The sequence below is a fragment of the Aethalodelphis obliquidens genome, unplaced genomic scaffold (genome assembly GCF_003676395.1).
Source record: "Aethalodelphis obliquidens isolate GAN/ISIS:26980383/991018 unplaced genomic scaffold, ASM367639v1 scaffold24, whole genome shotgun sequence".
In the NCBI taxonomy this organism is placed as follows: Eukaryota; Metazoa; Chordata; class Mammalia; order Artiodactyla; family Delphinidae; genus Aethalodelphis; species Aethalodelphis obliquidens.
The window spans coordinates 8,309,742-8,334,150 of record NW_020837968.1 but is presented as its reverse complement, the minus strand read 5'-3'; the positions used below and the strand labels follow the sequence as shown (position 1 = coordinate 8,334,150).

The 24,409-nt window shown below is 36.2% G+C and overlaps 1 pseudogene; it reads left to right on the top strand.

Moving 5' to 3' along the window:
- The first annotated feature begins 16,980 nt into the window (after positions 1 to 16,980).
- LOC113628641 (poly(A) polymerase alpha pseudogene) overlaps positions 16,981 to 24,409 on the top strand; it is a 123,694-nt pseudogene continuing 116,265 nt past the window's right edge.

Below are 24,409 nucleotides of genomic sequence, written 5' to 3'. Positions count from 1 at the left end.
GGAGAATGTTCCGTGCCCACTTGAGAACAAAGTGTAATCTGCTGTTTTTGAATGGAATGTCCTATAAATATCAATTAAATCTATCTGGTCTATTGTGTCCTTTAAAGCTTCTCTTTCCTTATTTATTTTCATTTTGGATCATCTGTCCATTGGTGTTAGTGAGGTGTTAATGTCTCCCAGTATTATTGTGTTACTGTCATTTTCCTCTTTTATAGCTGTTAGCAGTTGCCTTATGTATTGAGGTGCTCCTATGTTGGGTGCATATATATTTATAATTGTTATATCTTCTTCTTGGATTGATCCCTTGATCATTATGTAGTATTCTTCCTTGTCTCTTCTAACATTCTTTATTTTAAAGTCTGTTTTATCTGATATAAGTATTGCTACTTCAGCTTTCTTTTGATTTCCATTTGCATGGAATATCTTTTTTCCATCCTCTCACTTTCAGTCTTTATGTGTCCCTAGGTCTGATGTGGGTCTCTTGTAGACAGCATATGTATGGGTCTTGTTTTTGTATCCATTCAGCGAGCCTGTGTCTTTTGGTTGGGGTATTTATCCATTCACGTTTAAGGTAATTTTCGATATGTATGTTCCTATGACCATTTTATTGATTGTTTTGGGTTTGTTTTTTAGGTCCTTTACTTCTCTTGTGTTTCCTACTTAGAGAAGTTCGTTTAGCATTTGTTGTAGAGGTGGTTTGGTGGTGCTGAATTCTCTTTGCTTTTACTTGTCTGTAAAGCTTTTGGTTTCTCCGTGGAATCTGAATGAGATCCTTGCTTGGTAGAGTAATCTTGGTTGTAGGTACTTCTCTTTCATCACTTTAAGCATATCATGTCACTCCCTTCTGGCTTGTGGAGTTTGTGCTGAGAAATCAGCTGTTAACCTTATGGGAGTTCCCTTGTATGTTATCTGTCATTTTTCTCTTGCTGCTTTCAATAGTTTTTCTTTGTCTTTAATTTTAATCCAGCCTTTGGAGCCTCTGCTGCTGCTTATTGGGCAGTTTTCCAAGCATGGGAATTGTAGTTTGCCACGATAATTTCAGTGATCAGAAGGCACTAAAGTTGGGGCAGAAAGTAAGGGGAACTCTGTGGGGAAACTAATCAAATGAACACATAAAATACCAAAGCACTTGGAATAGTGACCACCACATAAAAGAAAGTGAAATAATTGTTGAAGCAAATATGTTTCTTCTTGACAAAAGTGACAGTAAAATGTACTTGTAGTTGTTGGGTGTTTTCCTCTTAACCATTTTAATGTTGGCAAAATAAGCTCAGTAATGCCCATTGGTGAGTAAATACTTTGTAGAAAAAGATATTTGTATATCTCTGTGAAATGTAATTCTACTTAATGAGGTGGTCAGGTCAAGAACACATTTTAGAGCTGTAATGGTTTTGAACTAGAATTTCATCCAACTTTTATGATAGTTTTGTTTTTAATCTTTTTTTTTTAATGAATTTATTTATTTATTTTTGGCTGCGTTGGGTCTTCCTTGCTGTCCATGAGCTTTTTCTAGTTGCGGTGCGTGGGCTTCTCATTGCAGTGTCTTCTCTTGTTGTGGAGCACGGGCTCTAGGCGTGTGGGCTTCAGTAGTTGTGGTTCACGGGCTCTAGAGCGCAGGCTCCGTAGTTGTGGTACACAGGCTTAGTTGCTCTGTGGCACGTGGGATTCTCCCAGACTGGGGCTTGAACCCATGTCCCCTGTGTTAGCAGGCAGATTCTTAACCACTGTGCCACCAAGGAAGTCCTATGATAGGTCTTATACTTCAGTAATTTACGAGCTTCCAAAAAGTTCTAGGTACCTTTATTTGGGATCTTATATATGGAATTGAAATAAATCATCGGCTTTGGAGGCACACATAAGATTTCTTTCAGTTGATTCTGAGTTGTGAGGGTAACTTCACTGGAGCAGTGCCTCAATTTTTGCCAAGAAATCTTTAAAGAAGTAAATGTTTTGTGGCAGCCAAGATTTAAAAGCCATCAAAAAAATCTAGTGCCTTTGGAAGATACTGTTAAATGGTAAGCTAATTGACAAGGATTTGTATAGCAGCTTTAGCTGAGCCAGTGTGGCTTTGGCACATCAAAAAAGAGTAAGGCATGATAGAAATGACAATCTTTGGACACAATTAAAACTATTGAAATGTTGCTGCCCAAATTCTTGAAATTGCTACTGGATCCTTCTTATCTGTTTGCCTTTGTTCTCACTATTTTCTCCACCTGCAGCTTCTCCCAAATCTTCCAGTGGCTTATTCTCTTAGCTAATTCATATCTCTGCTCAAATTATCATCTCAGAAAACACTTTTGTGAACTCTAATGAAATTTGCATAACTTACTCTGCTGTACTTTTCATCATAGTTATTGCTATTGGAATTTTGTTAGATATTTGTTCTCTTGGGTATCGCCTGTTGCATCTAATAGCTTCAAGAAGGCAAGGAAATGATCTTTAAGTGTCATCTTTACACTCTACTGTAAAGTTCCACATTGTATAGTTAACCAGCGATGGACTTTCTCAATTGAGATGTTAAGGAAATTCTTAGAACTTAACAGCTTTTATGTTTGCATTAATTTTGGTCTAGTTACTAAAGGGCTCTCAAGTCAGATGTGAATGATTAAGACAAAAGCAATACAATGTGACTTGTCCTTGGTCGCTACTAGTCAAAATTTTGGAGATTCCATATGGGTGTAACAAATAAAAAGTTTTCATTTTAATAGATACTAATAAGATATGGAATAGTACGAAGGAAATTTTGCTAAATTGTGAGTTCTTCTGTCTCACAGCATGACTGTTTCTTATTCTGATATAAAACCTTGAAGTTTTACAACATATATTAATCCATACCACCCGATTGACATTTGTTATCTTTAACTGTGTGAGGGAGACTATTACACTGTTGACACTGGAGGCCACTAATGAAATATAGAACTGTTGGTGCTTATCTCTTCTACAGTCTCCTACAGATCTGGGTGTGACCTGAGATTTTCTTGAATTTATCAAATTTAGGCAAAATAACACTATGTTCCTTTGAGTTCTCAGCCTTTATAACCCTGACAGCTTCTGCTTTGGGCTCTTGGGCACCCTGAGCAAGCGTGGGGGAAGTTTATCTGTCTAGCTGGAGAGGCCATGTAGAGAGACATGGTGGTGAAGCCACATGAAAGGGAGGGAGGGAGTGATGCTGAACTACATGAAGAGAGAAAGAGATGACTCATTGTATTAGTTTCCTAGAGCTGCAGCAACAGGGTGCCATAAACTGTGTGGCTTAAAACAACAGAAACCTACTCTCTCACAGTTCTGGAGGCTGGACATGTGAAATCAAGTGTCCGTGGGGCTGCTCCCTTCTGGAGGCTTGGAGGGAGAATCCTAGTTTATGGTGGTTACCGGCCATCCTTGGCTGTTACACAGCTCATTTCAACCTCTGTCTCCATCTTCACGTGGTACTCTTCCCTGTGTGTCTCCTCTGTGTCTCTGTGTATGAACCTCTTTCCTTTCTCTTATAAAGACACCAGTTTTTGGATTTAGGAACGACCCTAATCTGGCCTGATCTTATCAACTAAGTGTATCTGTAACGACCCTATTTCCAAACAGGTCGCCTTCTGAGGTTGTGGGCAGACGTGAACTTGGCAGGGGGCACTATTCAAAGCAATACACTAGTCATTTCAGCAAGCCAGCTGATTCTAGTCTCTACCCTCCAGCCTGACGTAGCCACACCACAATGGCAGCCCAGCTGTTCTCAGCCCATGCTAAGGAATCACGTAAGAAAATTAAAATCATTGTTGTATTACACCTCTATGTTTTGGAGTTGTTATACAGCAAAATGTAATAGAAAGACTAGTTAAAATTCTTCCCCTCAAATCCTTATGGATTCATGCTGGAAGTATATAAATAGATGAATATATAAATAAATGAATGATTAAATGAAAGTAAGATTAGACACTGTCTTGGCATCTATTTTTCACATGTTGACTGTCCAGCTGAGAGATTCTAAACAAAAGCACCGCAGAGGAGCACTCTTCAAAACAGGGGCAAGCTACACACCCAGAGTCACTTATTCATCGATAAATATAGCCAAGTTGTAAAATCATCCGTTGATGCTAGTTAGTTTTACAATCAAGGACGACAAGTAATTGAAAATTGTTCTTTGAAAAAAAAGCCAATTACAGTATAAATCAATTCGAAGTTTTACTTATAAATCAACTGTACCAGCATTAGCTTGTGTTTATTTAATGTTGCACTTTATAAAATGTTTGTTGTGTAGCCTATTTACTTTCAGTCACAACAGTTGGAGCGAGTTTCAATATTCCCTTCTAGATGTGGATGTAAATTAGAAATAACTCCTCCCTTGCCCCCTTGCCCCCCCCCCCAATCAAGCATTTACGAACACGATAATTTTACAGAAGTAATCCTTTGGTCTATTGTTTTTTTTGGTATGGAAGATGCAGTTTTTGGATACAGCTGTTCCGAGTTTGTTTATTTACTTTTTTAGTCGGCTTTATATTTTTAAGAACTTGAATCTTCTAAAATTTATAATTAAAAAAAGAGTAACCTATACTTACTATTGCACAATTTCAAGGTTAGCTTTTGATATATTTGTCCCTTCCTTCCTTCCTTTTTCTCCCTCCCTCCCTCCCTCCTTCTCTTCCTTCCTTCCTCATTTTCTTTTGAACATATCTCATTTTTTTAAGCCAGAGTTGTTCTTTTTCTAATATAAAAATCCATGAAATTTTTTCCCTGGATTTATAATTAATTTTCCCTGTAAAAAATATCTGGCACTAAATTTTTATTAACGTTATTAAAAGTTACAATCTTATTTTCAAAAATGTATGGAGATATAAAAGTATGATAAAGATTTTAAATTTCTCAAAAACATACATGCCTAATTCAATAATTTGCCTGGAATTCAAGTAGATCTAACAAAGAGAACTCCAGTCCTTATCTTTCATGTCAAACAACACATTTCCAAGACTACTGACAAAGAAAATTTTATTTGTACTCTTTCTAAATCATGTGGTTAAATTTTTTTCATTTAAATATATATAGGCCATAGTATTAGTTACTATTTTTTTAATGGATGTTAGGTTTACATATGAAAAGTTATATAAAAGGACCAAGTTTCTCTCTCCAGGAAAATACTCATGGATATGTTTTGGCCTCCCAGGAAAACAACAATTATGTGAAAACAAAAAATGATTTCATTCTCTACTTTGGTTCTCTAAATACAGGAAGAAATAAGTCCCCTTCACTGGCTACATGGCACTGTTCTTTCTCATCTTCAGCATGAAAAATCAAATGGATTTTATTTTAAATAAATTAACGATTATATGTAGATACAGATTCGAAATTTCACTAATGTGTTTTAACTTTCTTTACTCAGGCGGAAGTGGCATTTCTTTTATTATTCTTTGGAATCTCATAAAATCACCAAACACAACTATTAAATGTAATAGCTGCACACATTAGAAATTCAAGGTTGAATTAACTAGAATGAAACAGCAGATTTTAAACGAACAAGACTGTCACTTAGTGTCAATGTTACAATTCCATTTATCAGCTCCATTAACTTAATGGTCAAAAAAAAAAAAACAATTCTCCATACTTTCTTCTCCCTGATGCATATTCACTCTCATACACATCTAAACTAATGCTAATAGAGAGTAAAGTGATTCTATCAGCAATCTTTTACGTAGTTTTTATTGTTTTCCATAAAATTCTGTCACTGGGATAAAACTAATGATTTTATACGTCTGGCCCAGCCGTACAAACGCCAATTTTTACTTTTCTAATTTTCATTCAACCCTTTCTTTCCACTCCTTTAACATAGAGTTCTTTTGTCATGTGAAAGTTGAAATATCAAGAAGTCAGAAACCTCATCAAAGAAAAACAGGTGCTTTACTACTTTTGATTATACATCTTCCTGTGAACAATTTGAGATGCCTGTTTACCCCTTCCCTCTCCAGCCCTCATTTATATTGCACACAGCCACACAATAGACTCTGGTATTTAATGCTGAAAAGCCCAATTGGTGATGTGTGTAGTAAAATTTTACTGCTTCTCTTAGTAAAAGCAGGGAGCAATTCCTATACCTACTTTGCAGTTGAAAAGTTCAGCCTTTATCTGTTTAGCGAGCTTTAATTCGAGAATTGGTCTCTTTCCACCAAGAGGAGAAATGCTGAGACATCAAGCCCTTTACAGCAATCCCCTGTGCAAGCTGATTTGCCTACTGATGCTCAAGCATTTTTTTCCCTACTCTCAACAATTTTACATTGTTTTATTTATAAAGAACCCTTATGTGATGCATGTGTCAATCATCTACCATTTTCTGGCTTTATCAATTTTTTGTATTAGTTTACAAATATTAAGTATGCCATTTTATTACCAAGTTATACACTTTTTAAATTATATGAAATCTCTTGAGAGCCTTGTGTTCTATCCAAAACATTTAAATTAAATGTATAAATTAATTTTGACATGTAGTTTATTGCCACAAATCAATGTCACATATATAGGTACTTGATTATAAAGGTAATTATCTCACCTAATTTCTCTAATGCTCAGCTTTTTAAATATACAAACATCTAAAATATTTAACTAAAGCTATACCCTCTGGACTTTTTGCCTTATTAGGCATTTATATAAAATGTGCTGAGAATATAAAATGATAGTTTAAAAAACCATTCATATCTTCCTTGGCTTTATTCTTCTAACTTTTTTTTTTTTTTTTTTGAGAGAACTTAGTTTTTCTTGACTCAAGTGTTTGCAAGAAATAGCATAAGAATAGTGGCCAGAAAACCATTTTTTAATTTTTTTTTGGCCACCAGGGATTGAACCTTGGCCCTGGGCAGTGAAAACGCCAAGTCCTAACCACTAGACTGCCACGGAATTCCCCAGAAAACCACTTTTATGTCTCCCATCCACTGCTTACAAGTTGTTTAACTTTGACTCAGTCACATAAAATTTTTTTGGTTACAATTATTTTAACCATTCCAAGGGGATAATGATAACTGTTTACTTCACAGGGTTGTGTGAAAATAATGAGATAAAACATAATTGCTTTTCTGAAAACCATACAATATCATAACTAAAATGTAAAATCCCAGTACTAAAATTTATACACAAATTAATTCGAATATATTTTCCTTAGACATCAATGATTCATATTATGTAAAAATAAAATAAAATCAAAACATATATTTGGACGAACGACCATGAAATGGAACTGTTGGACACAAGTAAGAACATTTCTATGTCTTCTTGAGGACTAAAGTCTTTTTTTTCAAAAATCAAATATTTACTTATAAATATTGTAGATATTACTGGTCTAGTAGATAAGTTTTGCAAATGTTCTTAAGTGAGGAACTGAGATGGTAGGTTTTTAAATGAAATGCTATAGAAAAAGGAAGTTCTTTTTCCATATGATAAAATTTCTGAGTTTTTATAGGATGTAAGGTAAGCTTTAAAAAATACTGGGTCAGACCTGGCCATTTTCCACACATGCAGACCCTGCACTCAATTTGAAGTGCATTGCACCTCCTGAGGTTCTGCCATTTATATTTTTACTTATCCACTGCATAGCAAGCAGCTATGTGAGATTTCTACTTCATTTCTACATTTCACTGAAATGCACTTTAACAAATTCAGATAGAAAGTGTGAAGTGTGTCTGGTTTCCATCATTAGCATCTTCTACCAGGTGCTTTTGAAACTTGCCAAGTGAAATTTTAATCACCTGGCAAAGTATTTGAAATGCAGCACTCACCTGACAAACAGTTATTTAAGATTTATGCTTGCATATTGATCATGCTCTCTTGTATGCATATCCTTTACTATTTAAATATATTTTCCTATTTTTGATAAAATTTTCTGCTTTAATAATTCTGGGATCAGTAATAATCCTTAGGATTGTATTTATCTTCTCTTTGTGATTAAAAAAATTCATTTATATGCAAGTTTATTGTTCAATGTAGAATCCATAGTAGGAATATTAGAAAAAACCCCTGAATATCCCACAAACAAGTATATTTAACTAGATACTGTATAAGCGAACACAAAATAAGGATAAATATGAATATATAATAAAATAGTTTTGAAAAATATTTAAATAAGATAAATATATTAAAATAAGTAAAATAAACTTGGTAATAAATGAGATATGTGTCCCAGAATTAATTTTGCATATATATCTATAAATATAAATATAGGTATAAATATAATTACTAGAAGGAGATATATTTACATGTTCATATATTAAAGGTATATATTTCCCTGGCTGCTATGACTAGGAGAAATAAAAAGAATTTCCTTTGATTTTGTATGCAATTACCTATATTGCTGTCATAAATATGTATAAGTTTTAAGATTTTAATATAAAATATACTTTTAGACGTTTTGGGAAATCAAGTGATATATATGTTCCATAACACAGTCTCACATGAACAAAGGTATTAGAATTCTGTCAGAAACTTCCTTAATGTACCATGAAATGACAAGTGTCTACTGTAGATTTGTGACTATTTTTATTCCAAGGTCATTTAGTTAAAATACAAGCAATGCCTTGGGGGTACTGTTTTCAGTATGTGCTGTATGTAATATAATTTCAGGTAATTAAATAAAATAAATAAATTTATAAAAAAGAAGAATGAGTGTTCTAAAACCCTTTGAGGTTTTCTTGTGCATCAAAACAGGATTCATGTTAATGTAGTGTATGATTAGCAGTGACCAAATTCTCATTTCTACCCTGGAATTCTGGAAATTGATGCTATGGTCTGATAGGATGTTAGCATGAGGTTTGATGTGACACAGCCTTGGTTCAAACCACAAGCTCACTACTAAAACCAGTTGGCCTAAAAGTAACTTACTTTCATAGGGATTATACCTTTCTTTGTTAACACTGGAATAATGATACATAGTTATTAAAAACTGAATAAGCTAAAGTCCCTCTGATTTGTAAACCTGGCCTATTACTGAACCAAAGGAAGGTAGAGAAGCCAGAGATCAATGTTTTACTGACTGTGCCATCTTTACAAGTGTCATGCAAGTAGCCTGGGCTCTGTCTCAAACTATCATCAGAAAATAAAAACAATTTAAATTGATTTGTAGATATTTCTTTTACCCTGTCATCATCTGAAGAACCATGTCTTAAGTGAGCTCCTCTCTGTTTGTGATAGTAATCTGTGCTTTGTGAGTCTCATCATCCCCTTGACTAGATGTTTAAAAATAGTGATTGACTTTCCGGTTTTGTTTCTCATTTACCCCAGTGTCCAGAGTACATACACTATTTCTATGTTACTTAGTTTTTGTTTTTCTTTTTTTCTAACAGTCATAGGAAGAAGCCCTTTCCGTTTATTTGAATTCTAGCTTCAGGTCTGTCAACAAAGAAAATTAAAAGGCTCTCTCCTTGACTGTAGAGACCTATAATAAAATAAGTACTATTCAACTTCATAATGTACAAAAGCCATTTTGCAAAGTCTTCTTGAAGATGTTGAAAGAGACTGGTAATAAGTAAAATGTCTTTTTAAGTATAGTCTTTTAGCTTAAGTCAGTAAAATTCTGTCTGAATTTAGGCTTTCTTTACCTTACTTCAATACTCTGTAGGCCTTTAAGTCATTCAGCATGTTCAAAATATTTAACAGAATATAAGTAATTTAATGAATGATTGTCAATGAAGGATGAGAACTTACAGATAGTAAGCAGACAGAATAAATATGGCCATCACTGAAATATACATCAAACATTATTCATGGGATAATTGATGTCTTTATATTTAGCAAAATGTTTTTTCTCCTTAAGGCCTCAAGGTGGTATAAGTTTGAATGCACTTGAATCTCATAGCTAAATGTAAAGTTTACAATGAATAGGTCATTTTATCAAGTTCAAGTGTGATTTCCCTCAATGTGTGAAGAAAATGGAATGTAAATTTTACAAAGTAAGCAATGCCAGTTAATTTACCAAATAATAAGTATTTTTTCAGTATTTAAATACTGATGAATCAAAAAGAAACATCTTTTGCCTTTTAAAATCAATTTACAATGTTACCAACTGCCTGTAAACTTATGTTAATGTAACTTAAAACCAAATGCATGAAAAATAGGGCCTTAAGAGCAAGAAAAATATTTTAAGTAAAATATTTTAATTGAATAAAGGAAATACTAACTATGGTCAAATAAGATCAAAATCATTATTACTATTTTACAGATGAGCAATGGTAACACAGTATTTCAAAAAGCAGCAAAAATATGAACTGTTTAATTCATATGTTTTGTTTTCAGAAAGGCAAATATGTAGAGAGTCACAAAAGAGTAGATACTTTGAAATTATTTAAATTATCTAAATATTATATTTGTCATTCAGGTATACTGGCATTGTATAGGAAAAAACCTAAACTATTTGACTTTTATTAGGATTTTGACCCCAAAGCATTTTCATATCTTCAAATATTTTAGTCATAATGGGAAAAACAATTCAGACAATGGTGTATGGCTTTTGATGTTAAAATTATATTTCATTCCTGGATAGGAATAGTAAAGATAACACAAGGTTAGGATAATATAAGCAGAGTAATTACAAAGTAGAAACAAAATACTACCATATCATTTTCAGGTTTATATGAGTTCTTCTTCATAGGAGAGAAGACATACTTCTTTTTATTGATAAAAATAATTTGATAAAAATAATAATTTGATATAAATCTACAATCTAACTGGGAAAGACCTTCCTACCTTCAAAAGAAAGTCTACCACAGTTATCTGTAGTGATTAATCTGGTTCTTAATTTATAGGAAACAGACAATTTATGGAATAGAGAAAAACATTAAAACTATTTTTAATTAGAAATTACTATAAAACTTAAAATGGTGATGAGACAATCATAATTAACTGACAGACAGCTATGAGTTAAAGCAATCCAAACTACAGAGAATTCTTGGCACTTAAAACTATTACTGTAATCAGGGTGAAATATAGAATATACTAACCTGATAACCAACTACATGATTCGTTAAGAAGTGATAGGCAAGTGTAGGTACAATTTCAAAAGTATAATTTGGTTGATGATTTTGGAAGGAGTTTTGAAGGTGTTTGGATTTACAAATGGATTGACAGCATGTTATTTTTTTAAAAGTTCATGACAAAAAATATGGGAATCACATAGGCTTGTGATAAATTTCCTTGCTTATAATGAAAACTCACAGGGGTATAAGAATATGGATTAAAAGCTAATGGAAACAGTCTCAGATTTCAGTAATTCTTGATCTAATATTGTTTACCTAAGTTTATTTTCTTTAATTCAAAAACTCTACTAATACTAATATTGTTGGCACCCTTGTTAAAGAGTAGTTGACCACATATTCATGAGTTTATTTCTGGGCTTTCTATTGTTCCATTGGTCTAGGTTTCTGTTTTTATACCAGTACCATAGTATTTTGACTACTGTAGCTTTGTAAGAGAGTGTTATAAATTTGTCAAATTAACACTAAGTGGAGCACAGGGTTTCAGAGAAGGTGAGCCATGGTTCAACAACAGACCACAGGAGGAACTGAAATAGAGAAGTACCTCACTCACCTCCAGGGGCTGCACTGGGAGGTCAAGGCAGAGTGCAGACCTGGGGCATGTGACTTGGTTAGTGTCTATGAGTGGAGTGCTTCGGGGTTCCCCTGCTAAGGCCATATTGGTCAATTCAAACCAAAGAGCAGGGTTTTGGTAAGCCCAATGGGGGTCTTATCTAAAGAGCACATAAAGGGAAGGCTCTGAGAAGCAGGGGATATTGTTGATCAGAAGGACTGCTGGGATGTCATATCAGGAACTTACATTTACTTGTGACTCTGCAGGCTGCTACCTAGGTAATGTGCTTGCAGAAGGGGGCTAGTGCCAGTTTAAGGTCACTGCAGGCTGCTTGGCCAAACAAAATGGATGCCAAGGCAGCTACCATGTTGTTGCTTAGCTAAAGTCTGGACATGTAGTTTGAAATCAGGAGGTGTGATGTCTCCAGCTTTGTTCTTCTTTCTCAAGATTGCTTGGTTTTGTGGTTATATAAAACCTTTAGGATTGTTTTTCTATTTCTGTGAAAAATGCCATTGAATTTTGATAAGGATTACATTGAATCTGTACATTGCTTTGGGTACTATGGGCATTTTAACAATGTTAATTCTTCTAATCCATGAACATGGGATATCTTTCCATTTTTTTGTGTGTTCAGTTTCTCTCATTAAAGTCTTGTAGCTTTCAGTGTATAGATATTTCACCTCCTTAGTTAAATTTATTCCTAAGTATTTTATTCTTTTTTGCTGCTATTATAAATGACATCGTTTGCTTAATTTCTTTTTGATAGCTCATTGTATGTATGTAGAAATGTGGCTGATGTTTTTGTATGTTAGTTTTGTATCCTGCAACTTTACCAAATTCATTTTTTAGTTCTAACAGTGTGTGTGTGTGTGTGTGTGTGTGTGTGTGTTTAGTCTTTAGGGTTTTCAATATACATAATCTACAAACAGGGACTATTTAACTTCTTCCTTTCCAGTTTGGAATACACAAGGAGAAAATGATGGTCTCTTCAATAAATGGTGTTGGGAAACCTGAATATTCACACACAATAATGAAATTGGACCCTTGTCTTACAACATGCACAAAACTAAACTCTAAATGGATTAAAGACTTAAATGTAAAATCTGAAATCATAAAACTCTTAGAAGAAAACATGGAGAAAAAGCTCCTTGATTTTGATCTTGGTAATGATTTTTGGATATGACATTAAAAACACAGGCAGCAGGGCTTCTCTGGTGGCGCAGTGGTTGAGAGTCCACCTGCCGATGCAGGGGACACGGGTTCGTGCCCTGGTCCGGGAAGATCCCACATGCCGCGGAGCGGCTAGGCCCGTGAGCCATGGCCGCTGAGCCTGCGCATCTGGAGCCTGTGCTCCACAACGGAAGAGGCCACAAGAGTGAGAGGCCCGCGTACCGCAAAAAACAAAACAAAACAAAACAAAAAAAAACACAGGCAGCAAAAGCAAAAATAAACAAATGATACTACATCAAACTAAGAGGCTTCTGTACAGCAAAGGAAACAATCAACAAAAAATGAAAAAGCAACATATGTATTGGGAGAAAACATTTGCAAACCATATATCTGATAAAGGTTAATAGGTAAAATATGTAAGTAACTCATACAACTCAATAGCAAAACCACAAATAATCCGATTTTTAAAGGGCAAAGGACCCAACTAGACATTTTTCCAAAGCCATAAAAATGGCCAAGAGGTATATGAAAAGGTGCTCACCATCACTAATCATCAGGGAAATGCAAGTCAAAGCAAAATCCTAACACCTGTTATGATAGCTATTATCAGGAAGACAAGAGATAACAAGCGCAGATGAGGGTATGGAGATAAGGAACCCTGCACTCTGTTGATGTGAATGTAAATTGATACAGCCACTACGGAATACAGTATGGAGATGTCTTAAAAAGTAAAAGTAAAATGACCATATGATCCAGCAATCCTACTTCTGGGTATATATCCAAAAGAAATGAAATCTAGGTATCCAAGATATGTCTATACTCCCATATTCATTGCTGTATTAATCACAGTAGTCAAGATATGGACAAGACCTAAGTGTCCAACAACAGATGAATGGATAAAGAAAATGTAGTATACATATATACAATGGAATATTATTCAGCCATGAAAAAAATATTCTGCCATTTACAACAATGTGGATGAACCTGGAGGACATTATGCTAAGTGAAATAAGGAAGACAGAGAAAGACAAATATTGTATGATCTCACTTATGTGTGGAATCTAAAGAAGCTAAACTCATACAATTGTGGTTGCCAGAAACTGGTGGATGGAGGAAATGTGGAAATGTTGGTCAAAGGGTACCAACTCTCAGTATGAGATGAATAAGTTCAGGGAGTTTAATGTACGGCATGGTGACTATAGTTCATAATACTATATTGTATACTTGAAATCTGCTGAGAGAGTAGATCTTGAGTGTTCTCACCACACACACACACACACACACACACACACACACGCAAAGAATAGTAGCTGTGTGAGGTGAAAGATGTGTTAACTATGTTGACTGTGGTAATTATTCCACGATGTATACATATTATGTTATTCACCTTAAATATATAAAATTTTTATTTGTCAATTTTACCTCAATAAAGCCAGAAAAAAACTCTACTAATAGAAACACAGACTATGACAATGTATTTAAATGATGTACATGTTTGTGTGTGTGTATGTATGTATGCACATATATATGTGTGTTTCCTTGGATACACTTAAGTATCCAAGGAAACATCTAAATATATCTTTAATTCTTAGCTTGCCATTGTTCTTATCTTCATTTTCCTCCATGTGCTTTTTAATCAGCATTAATTTGTTTATTTTATTCCACACCTTTCTTTTTGCATTTCCCTACTTTACTAATTATGTGTTTATATAATAAAATTAATATCTTAGGCATATGTGTGTCTGTGTGTGTGCTACAGACAAAAATACCAAAACTACAAAGTGATTTCACTAAAAATAAACATTGATATTTAACAATGTAAGTTTTATAATGTATAACCCTAAGATAAACTACCAGTCCATCAGAAAAATTGGAAAGAAATTATTTCTATTAAAATTATCCTGAACCTCTAAATATTAAAATGTATAAAAGTCAAATTTCAAAAAACACTTTTTATGGATATGATAATTGTGACTTGACTGTACTGGCAAAGAGACAACAGTGTATTAATTGTATAAAAACAGGGCACTTCTAAATTTGCTTTACTCATTAATTTAAATTTGCATTAAGCAATTTACATGTATGCCATTTTCCCCCTTCTGTTTCCATGCTTTAATTAGCTTAATTTATCTGAAATCTCTAGATAGGTCACAGCTCTCAAGTACAATAAAATAGAGTAAAATGAGATTAATAGAAATTCATAAATTATCAATGTTCTTTGGAGTAATACATATATAATTTATTTCTTGTTGATACACAGCACATTTTGTAACATCAAGTAAATAGAAAAACCAATAGTGTTACATATAATACCCTTCTTAGCAAGATAACAGCATTACTTCAGAAAAAAAAAATCTGAGAATTCAGGCATATGGGCAGTACACGACATGTGTTTTACTAGAACACTATTTAACTAGTATGGCCTTTTGTATCACACTAATTAAAATCAATCCTCCTTACTGCCAGTTCTCCCTTCTGCCTTCCCTACATTGTTTTTATAGCATGCATCACCATCTGTGACACAGCACTTTTTAAAAAAATTTTTATTGGGGTATAGTTCCTTTACAATGTTGTGTTAGTTTCTACTGTATAGCAAAAATGAATCAGCTATACATACACATATGTCCCCTCTTTTTTGGATTTGCTTCCCATTTAGGTCACCGCAGAGCATTGAGTATAGTTCCCTGTGCTATACAGTAGGTTCTCATTAGTTGTCTATTTTATACATAGTATCAATAGTGTATATATGTTAATACCCATCTCCCAATTCATCCCCTTGCCCTGGTGTCCATACGTTTGTTCTCTACGTCTGTGTCTTTATTTCTGCTTTGCCAATAAGACCATCTATACCATTTTTCTAGATTCCACATATATGCATTAATATACAATATTTGTTTTTCTCTTTCTGACTTAACGTCACTCTGTATGACAGTCTCTAGGTCCATCCACATCTCTACAAATGACCCAGTTTCATTCTTTTTTATGGCTGAGTAATATTCCATTGTATATATGTGCCACATCTTCTTTATCCATTCCTCTGTTGATGGACATTTAGGTTGCGTCCATGTCCTGGCTATTGTAAATAGTGCTGCAGTGAACATTGGGGCACATGTGTCTTTCTGAATTATGGTTTTCTCTGGGTATATGCCCAGTAGTGGGATTGCTGGGTCATATGGTAATTCTATTGTTAGTTTTTTAAGGAACCTCCATACTGTTCTCCATAGTGGCTGTATCCCTATTCTCCACACCCTCTCCAGCATTTGTTGTGTGTAGATTTTCTGATGATGCCCATTTTGACCAGAGTGAGGTGATACCTCACTGTAGTTTTGATTTGCATTTCTCTAATGATTAGTGATGTTGAGCATCTGTATGTCTTCTTTGTAGAAATGTCTATTTAGGTAATTGTTGATGCGTTTTTGTTTGTCTCCCCTCCTCCACACACACATGCTGAAAAGGACGGGGTTTCATCCTTGTTCACTACTGTATCCCTGGGGCTAAGAACAAGGCCTGACACAAACAGCACTCAGAGATATTTGTTGAAATGTGAAATGTATCCACTAGTTGTTGTATGCCTTTTGTGTTTTTCTGAGGCTACTGTTTGAAACAGACACAGTGGGTCTTAATGAGAAATGTGAATTTATGGCCGGTGTCACCCAACCCAGCCACTAGGCAGAGGAGAGCACAGGAAACTCACCTGCCTGCGTTCAGGTTCCAGGAGACACACCTTCCCCAGGTGAGCAGGAAAAAGGGAGAAACACGGTCACTCTGGCGTCCGACCATTTGTTTTTCCAGCTTGCCCCCTCCTGATCGTCCCCCACAGCAGCTGCCTGCTCAGAACGATGGCAGGACCAAGTGTGGTCCAGGGTCAGCCTCCCAGAGATGGGAGGCCAGGGAACCTCGTCCCAATCACGGGATCCAGAGCAAATAACAGACATTGGCCCAGCACATCTGGGATCTGAGCTGGGCTCAGAGTCCATTTCCAAGGACAATCTACGTGTGACGCAGGGGTCACCGGGACTCACCCGTGGGTGTGTCTCCCTCCAGGGAGCTGCTGCCCGAGTTGAATGCAGGATGGTGGAAAAGGCCCTCTCAGCCCCCACCAGGCACCTGCACAGGGAACCCGCCAGCATCAGGACCAGCTTCCTCGCGGAAGCACCACACTCCATGGCCTTAAGCACGACACGGCGGGGAAACGCGGATGCCTGCCTACAGGGGTCCGTAAGGACATAATGCCGCCAGTGAGCGTGCCCTGCGAAGTCAGAGGTCATGACGTGGCCTGGGGCAGCAGAGGATGTGACCTGTGACGTCGAGGGGCGTGACCTGTGACGTTGGAGGATGCACGTGGACTCTCAGCTTCCCACGTTCCCGCCACTGTGGAGATGGAGCAGCTGGAGAGTCCATGCGGACCCAGCTAGTTGCCTGTGAAAGGGTCACATCCTTCTTGGGGCTGGGGACCACCGCTACTGGGGGACTGCAGGCATCCCGGCCCCCATCACTCGCAGGCCCCAGGCCAGCAGGGGTCCCATCTGGTGGTCCAGCTGAGGTCAGTGTGCAGAACAGTGAGGGTGGTGGGAAGCGATGGACGCCTGGGCTCGGAGTTTAGGGGAGGGAAAAGGAAACCCACCAGGGACGCCACACCCCAGTGTCCTTTCTCTATTTAAAGTCAACTAAAAGGACATCTGCAAGTTTCTTTTCAACCCTTAAGTCCCCAAGGCCGATGCTCAGCCCTCCCTACTTTTCTGTTATCAACTCTTTAGGAAAATTTTTATTTTGAAAATTTTTTTGTGTGACAAAACGTACGTAACATAAAATTTACCATTTTAACCATTAAAAAAAATTGTTGAAGTGATAACCACTGTTAACACGTCATTAAAAAATTAAGTTAAAGTTAATAAAGTAGGAAAAACTTACACAATAAAAGACTTTTAAGTGATGTGCAGCAAATGAAAACCGTTACTAAGGACTTTACACTTCTTCTGTTCATTCTTAAATCATTGCTTTTGCTTGCTAACTAAATTAAAGGCCTGTATCTGCTATTTAAAGAAAGATATATATGTATAGATCAAAGAAACAGAAAATGTGTGTCATTCAGAATTATTTTATTTGCAAGTTACTACAGGTTTGCAAATATACTTACAAAAACCTAATTTAACCAGCTTAAAGCATAACGGTGATTGATTGGCTTACACAAATAGAAAACCAAAAGTTAAGTCAGGTAAGAAGTTACCTGGCTGATGAAGGTTTTATAAAAGGCATAGTTTCTTTCCAGTTTTCCTCTCTGCCTTTCACCATGATTACTTCAGCAGTTAGCTGCTAAGAGCTTCTGTGGGCTAAAACTTTCTTGCTCAGGTCCAGTGGGAAGAGAATATTTCACTCCTGAAACCACAGTGAGGAGAGTGAAGAATTTTCTCTCCCAGATTCCCACTAAACATCTTCAAAATTAGCCATGGCTGAATTGGGTTATATAACAGTCCCTGAGGCCAAGTGTTTAATTGGGACCTTGGCACTGATTCTGAGATTGGAATGAATGTCACTGAAATAGCTTTGTTTCAAACGAGAGGAGAGATACCAAGGGATATCCCCAAGGTACAGTTAGCCTGGCAGATGTGGGATGAATGCTGGACAGCAAAATTGTGTGCCTGCTACAAAGGTTTAGTCTCTTTTGGGTACTTTGGCTTGTATGTCCTTACTCATTGCCAATCATAAGGTAAAATTGTAGTTCCTGTCTTGCTAGTTGTTTGGCATAGGGTGTCCAGCACTGTAGCTTGCTAATCGTTGAGTGGAGCTGGGTCTTAGTGTTGAGATGGAGATCTCTGGGAGAGCTTTCGCCATTTGATATTACATGGAGCTGGGAAGTCTCTGGTGGACAAATGTCCTGAACTCGGCTCTCCCACCTCAGAGGCTCAGGTCTGACACCCGGCCAGAGCACCAAGACCCTGTCAGCCACACGGTAGTCTGTGGTATTGGACCAGGCAGGCAGTTAACTTCTCTGTGCCTCAGATTTCCTTTCGTGCAGCACGTCCTTGCTCTAGAGGCCCAGTCAAGGGCAAGGGAAGGGCTGTTGCTCACAGGCTGTGCAGGGAGGAAGACTGTAAGGCTGGCGCAGGACGGTGGCACAGGACCGAACTTGCATATATATTTATAATTTTTATATCTTCTTCTTGGATAGATGCCTTGATCATTATGTAGTGTCCTTCCTTGTTTCTTGTAACATTCTTTGTTTTAAAGTCTACTTTATCTGATATGAGTATTGCTACTCCAGCTTTCTTTTGATTTCCATTTGCATGGATTATCTTTTTCCATCCCTTCACTTTCAGTCTGTATGTGTCCCTAGGTCTGAAGTGGGTGTCTTGTAGACAGCATATAGATGGGTTTTGTTTTTGTATCCATTCAGCAAGCCTGTGTCTTTTGGTTGGAGCATTTAATCCATTCACATTTAAGGTAATTATCGATATGTATGCTCCTATGACCATTTTCTTGATTATTTTGGGTTTGTTATTGTAGTCTTTTCCTTCTTGTGTTTCCCACTTAGAGAAGTTCCTTTAGCATTTGTTGTAGAGCTGGTTTGGTGGTGGTGAATTCTCTTAGCTTTTGCTTGTCTGTAGAGCTTTTGATTTCTCTGTCAAATCTGAATGAGATCCTTGCCAAGCAGAGTATCTTTGTTGTAGGTTCTTCCATCACTTTAAAATATCGTGCCACTCTCTTCTGGCTTGTAGAGTTTCTGCTGAGAAATCAGCTGTTAACCCTGTGGCAGTTCCCTTGTAAGTTACTTGTTGTTTTTCCCCTTTTGCTTTCAATAATTTTTCTTTGTCTTTAATTTTTGTCAATTTGATTGCTTTGTGTCTTGTGTGTTTCTCCTTGGGTTTTATCCTGCTTGGGACTCTCTGTGCTTCCTGGACTTGGGTGACTATTTCCTTGGGTCAGCAGGTTAAACCTACAGTCTGCTCTTTACTCTGTGCCATGCATAAATTTATCCTGTCAGAAAAAAAATCTTTAAAATTAATAGCACGACCTATCATTTAAATTAAGAGAACGCTTTAACAATCCTTGCAATATAGACCACTTTTTTTCCCCGATTAGCTAAAAGAGGAAAAATTTGTCTGGCTGATTGGTTCATTAACTGCTTCATAATTGGCTTTTCAAAGAACTTGGTTGTCCTAGATCTCTATAGATATTTATCAGGTTTTTACATATTACTATCACTTTCTGTGCTTCTGTACCCTTAGAGGTAGCCAGGGGTAATTTTATATTTGAGAACTGAATTCCCTCTAACCAAACCAGTTAAAATTATAAAGAAATTCTCTAGGCCAGTATAAAGGCATCCAGTTGGATACATTTATTTTTTTCCCTTTTGTCAGGAAATGCAGTCTGTGACTACTCTGGTCCTAGTTCAAAAGAGTAAGCAGAAACCCCAGAGTTTTTTGATTTGGGGAGATTTCAGTCATAATTCCAATTCCATTCCTCAGCATGTGTTTACACCTTTGTATACTGCCTCACAATTTTGAGATTTCAGTTAGTGTTGTAATCATTTCATTAATATTTTCTGTATTCAGTTTCATTCAAAGTTCTCCATAACTGTAATTTTTCTCTAATTCATTTATATTATTGTTTACTTTTCATTTCTCTCTTTTCCTTGATGTCGTTTACCTGTTTTGTAGTTGATTTAAAAGATCCACCCATTGTTTTGTTTTTTTTGATAGCTTCATTTTTTTGCCATTAATTTCCACTTTCATCTGTATTAATTTGATCTGCTTTCTTTCATCTTGTTGTATTCTTCATCTTCTGTCTTGTTAAATAAAATTAAATATTTAAATTATTTAATTTTGGGCCTTACTCATAAATCCAATAGTTTATTTATAAGAACATAATTGCTATGTGTTAGAAACTATATAAAATTCAATTAATTAAAAGTAAAAAATCAGTTGAGACATAATTGAATAAATAAAAAATTGAATAGCACTTTTTCTTCCTTAAATCACATATCCAGAAATTAAGAATATTATTTGGTGCTTATTTTGCATATATATACATATATGTATAAATAAATTAGATACCTAAATTTGTACAATTTCTGATATAATAATAGCTGATATTTTGTAGTGCTTACTGTTGGTTTTTTTAAAATTAATTAATTTATTTATTTTGGGCTGCATTGGGTCTTTCTTGCTGCGTTCGGGCTTTCTCTAGCTGTAGAGAGCAGGGGCGACTCTTTGTTGCAGTGCATGGGTTTCTCATCGAGATGGCTTCTCTTGTTGTGCAGCACAGGCTCTAGACGCACAGGCTTCAGTAGTTGTGGCTCGCAGGCTCTAGAGCACAAGCTCAGCAGCTGTGGCGCACGGGCTTAGTTGCTCCACGGCATGTGGGATTTTCCTGGACCAGGGCTTGAACCTGTGTCCTCTGCATTGGCAGGTGGTTTCTTAACCTCTGCGCTAGCAGGGCAGCCCACTTACTGTGTTTTTATGTTACTATTTTTTTTTAATTTTATTATATTTGAGACTCCTATTTTTTTTTAATAAATTTATTTGTTTGTTTTATTTTTGGCTGTGTTGGGTCTTCATTGCTGTGCACGGGCTTTCTCCAGTTGCAAAGAGCAGGGGCTACTGTTCGTTGCAGTGTGCAGGGTTCTCATTGTAGTGGCTTCTCTTGTTGCAGAGCATGGGCTCTAGGCGTGGGCTTCAGTAGCTGTGGCGCATGGGCTAAGTTGCTCTGTGGCATGTGGGATCTTCTCAGACCAGGGATCTATCCCGTGTCCCCTGCATTGGCAGGTGGATTCTTAACCACTGCGCCACCAGGGAAGTCCCTGGGCCTCCTATTTAATGTGGATCTATAAAGATCAACCTCATTAATTTGCTTGTATATGTACTAACATATCATATTTGTGAATGTTTAGGTTGTTTCAGTTATTTTGTCATTGCAAAAATGTTTCAATAAATATTCTCAAGCTTCATACAGTATTTTATATCTGCCCTGTCAAATATGGTAGCCACTGGCATATGTAGCCTTTTAAATTGAAATATGTTTCTTATAAAATAAAACTAAGAGTTCAGGTTCTCAGCACAGTAGCTAAGTTTCAAATGCTCAGTAACCACATCTTGCTAGAGGCCATGATATCAGACAGACAAGACATAGAACATTTCCACCAACTGAAAGTTCTGTTGGCCAGTTCTGATTACACATTTCTAGCAGGTATTAATATTGGAAAGGTTTTGAGAACTAAGGTTTCATGTTTAAGTGTTTGTACATTTGAAATTTGCATGCAGCCAAATAAAGATGATTGTAGAATTTAGCTGTCACACTACAATGCATGAAATTATCTAATTTTCCATGTTTCATCAACAGTGGATATTACCTTTTAAAAACATTTTTTCTCAAAATAATAGGAAAAATAGTTTCTTGTTACTATTATAGTTTTTATTAATGTGATTATCAGTGAGTTCATCACTCATATTTGTTGAAATTTGCATTTCTAATTCTTTAAATTTCTTGTTATCTCTTTAAATATTCTATTGAATATCCTTTTATACACAGAGATTAATAAATTATGAGGCATGCATTTACCTTTTTGATTCTAGTCACATCTGTGTACATTTTCAGTATTTTTATCTAGAACCAGCAGTAAGTTTATTTATTATGCCATTTCTCAGTTTCCCTTGCTTCACAGTATTTTTTTCATAATATCCATGTTGTTGCTTTTCTTCACATTCATCCGCTATATGGGAAGGTCTATACAGCTCTTGTCTTAATAGGTAAGATGAAGGAATTGACCTTGAATTTCACTTCCTGTTAACTGGCACCATTTCCAGATTCTATTTTCAAATCTGTAACAGAAGGGAAGGTTGGTGTGCAGTTCCTAGTCCAATTCCCTATTTCTGGCAATTCTTCATCTTCTGGCCCTGCTCTACTTTGATTAAGTGTTTTTCCCAACATTGTTTCCAGGTTTTCTGGTATCAAGCCAAAGAACTGAGCCAATGTTGTACACTGAGGACTGCACTCGTCAGCCAGCACTGCGACCAGGTAATGTTTTCTTTGCCCTTACTTAACAGCAATTTACCTGTGCGAGGTACCACTCTCCTCACAATGCACTTTGCCGTCACCTGTTTTTTCCTGTGTTCTTCCAGTTATTAGCAGTGATTTGAAATCTCCGTCTCAGGGAACAGCTCCAAACCAGTGTTTCAGAGAGGGTCTCCTCTTGTCAGAGAGTCTGTGTCTCAGTTAGTTGATCAGTGGTGGTAGAATTATGGAACAGCTTAACGCTTCTAAAATAGGCTTTTAGAAGATTAGGGATTTAATCTATGCGTTAAAGCCTGGCTCTATGTCTTTCTGCTTTTCCTCCATCTAACTCTAACTATCTCATATTAGTGTCAATTCATACAAGACACCAATATTAGGTTATCTGTCAGAATTACTATAGAAGGCTGCTAAGGGTTTTAAAAATATTTCACTGTATCTCCATCAGTATTTAATGAATAGTTGTGGAAGGCTCCCTTGGGGCCTGCAAACCAGCTGTCATTTTGAACCAGAAATCTCTGATCATAAAATTTCAAAAATAATATCTTTTACTATAGCTGACAGTAAATTCTTAGCACGGAAGCTGTTCTGTGTGGCAGAGATTCATTTTAAAATGCATTTGATGTGTCAAAATTCCTCTTCAATTACGTAAATTGAGGGATTGAAGTACGTTAATTTCAAGGATTCCTGTAAAAAAGAGCCATATAAGAGAATTCCTTAGTGAAAAAAGCAAGTTTCTAAGAACATCTCTTTTAAAAACTAAGTGAATTAGTGGGACATGCATATATTCTATAGATGCTCCTTACATTTGTTTAAATAAAATATTTTAAATACAATGTCTTACATTATTATCTGCACATAATCTTTTGTGGTACCAAAATTATTAATCAATTGATGGCTCAGTTTCAAACTACAATCCTCTACTTGCCGAAATATGTCTGTGTTTAAGGAACTCAACAATAAACAGAAGTCACATATTTTATTACCCTGTAGAATATATTTTAAAAATTCTCAGGTGTGTTGTGCAAATCTGGTTTTCAAAAGCATTTTTTTTTTTTTTTTTGCTACGCGGGCCTCTCACTGTTGTGGCCTCTCCCGTTGGCGGAGCACAGGCTCCGGACGCGCAGGCTCAGCAGCCATGGCTCACGGGCCAAGCCGCTCCGTGGCATGTGGGTTCCTCCCGGACCGGGGCACGAACCCGTGTCCCCTGCATCGGCAGGCAGACCCTCAACCACTGCGCCACCAGGGAAGCCCCAAAAGCACTTTTAACAGTAGGCAAAGTGTATTGTTTCGAGGAGAAAAAGAACATAGCTCTCTACTTCAGAACATGGTTTATGAAGTATAAGGTTTTTTCCTCCATAAAAATAGTATCAGCCTTTCTTGTGCAAAATGTCTAGATGTTGCAGCCCTGAAAAAAATCAAGAATACAACTCTTCTGATAGAAAATACTCGTTCTGTTTTTCACTACAGTGACAATGGCAAATGACTGAGGGAAACTGCCATCTCTTATAGTCAAACTTTTTCCATATTTTTGTACTTAGAATGTGATATGTTTATAATTCGTATTAAATTGTACTTTTTAATAAAAATTATAGCAGTATATAAAATTAACATGTGGTAGAAAATAATTATAGCTGTCATATTTTTAATCTGTACCAGAAACTGTAGGAAGAAATCTTAATAAATT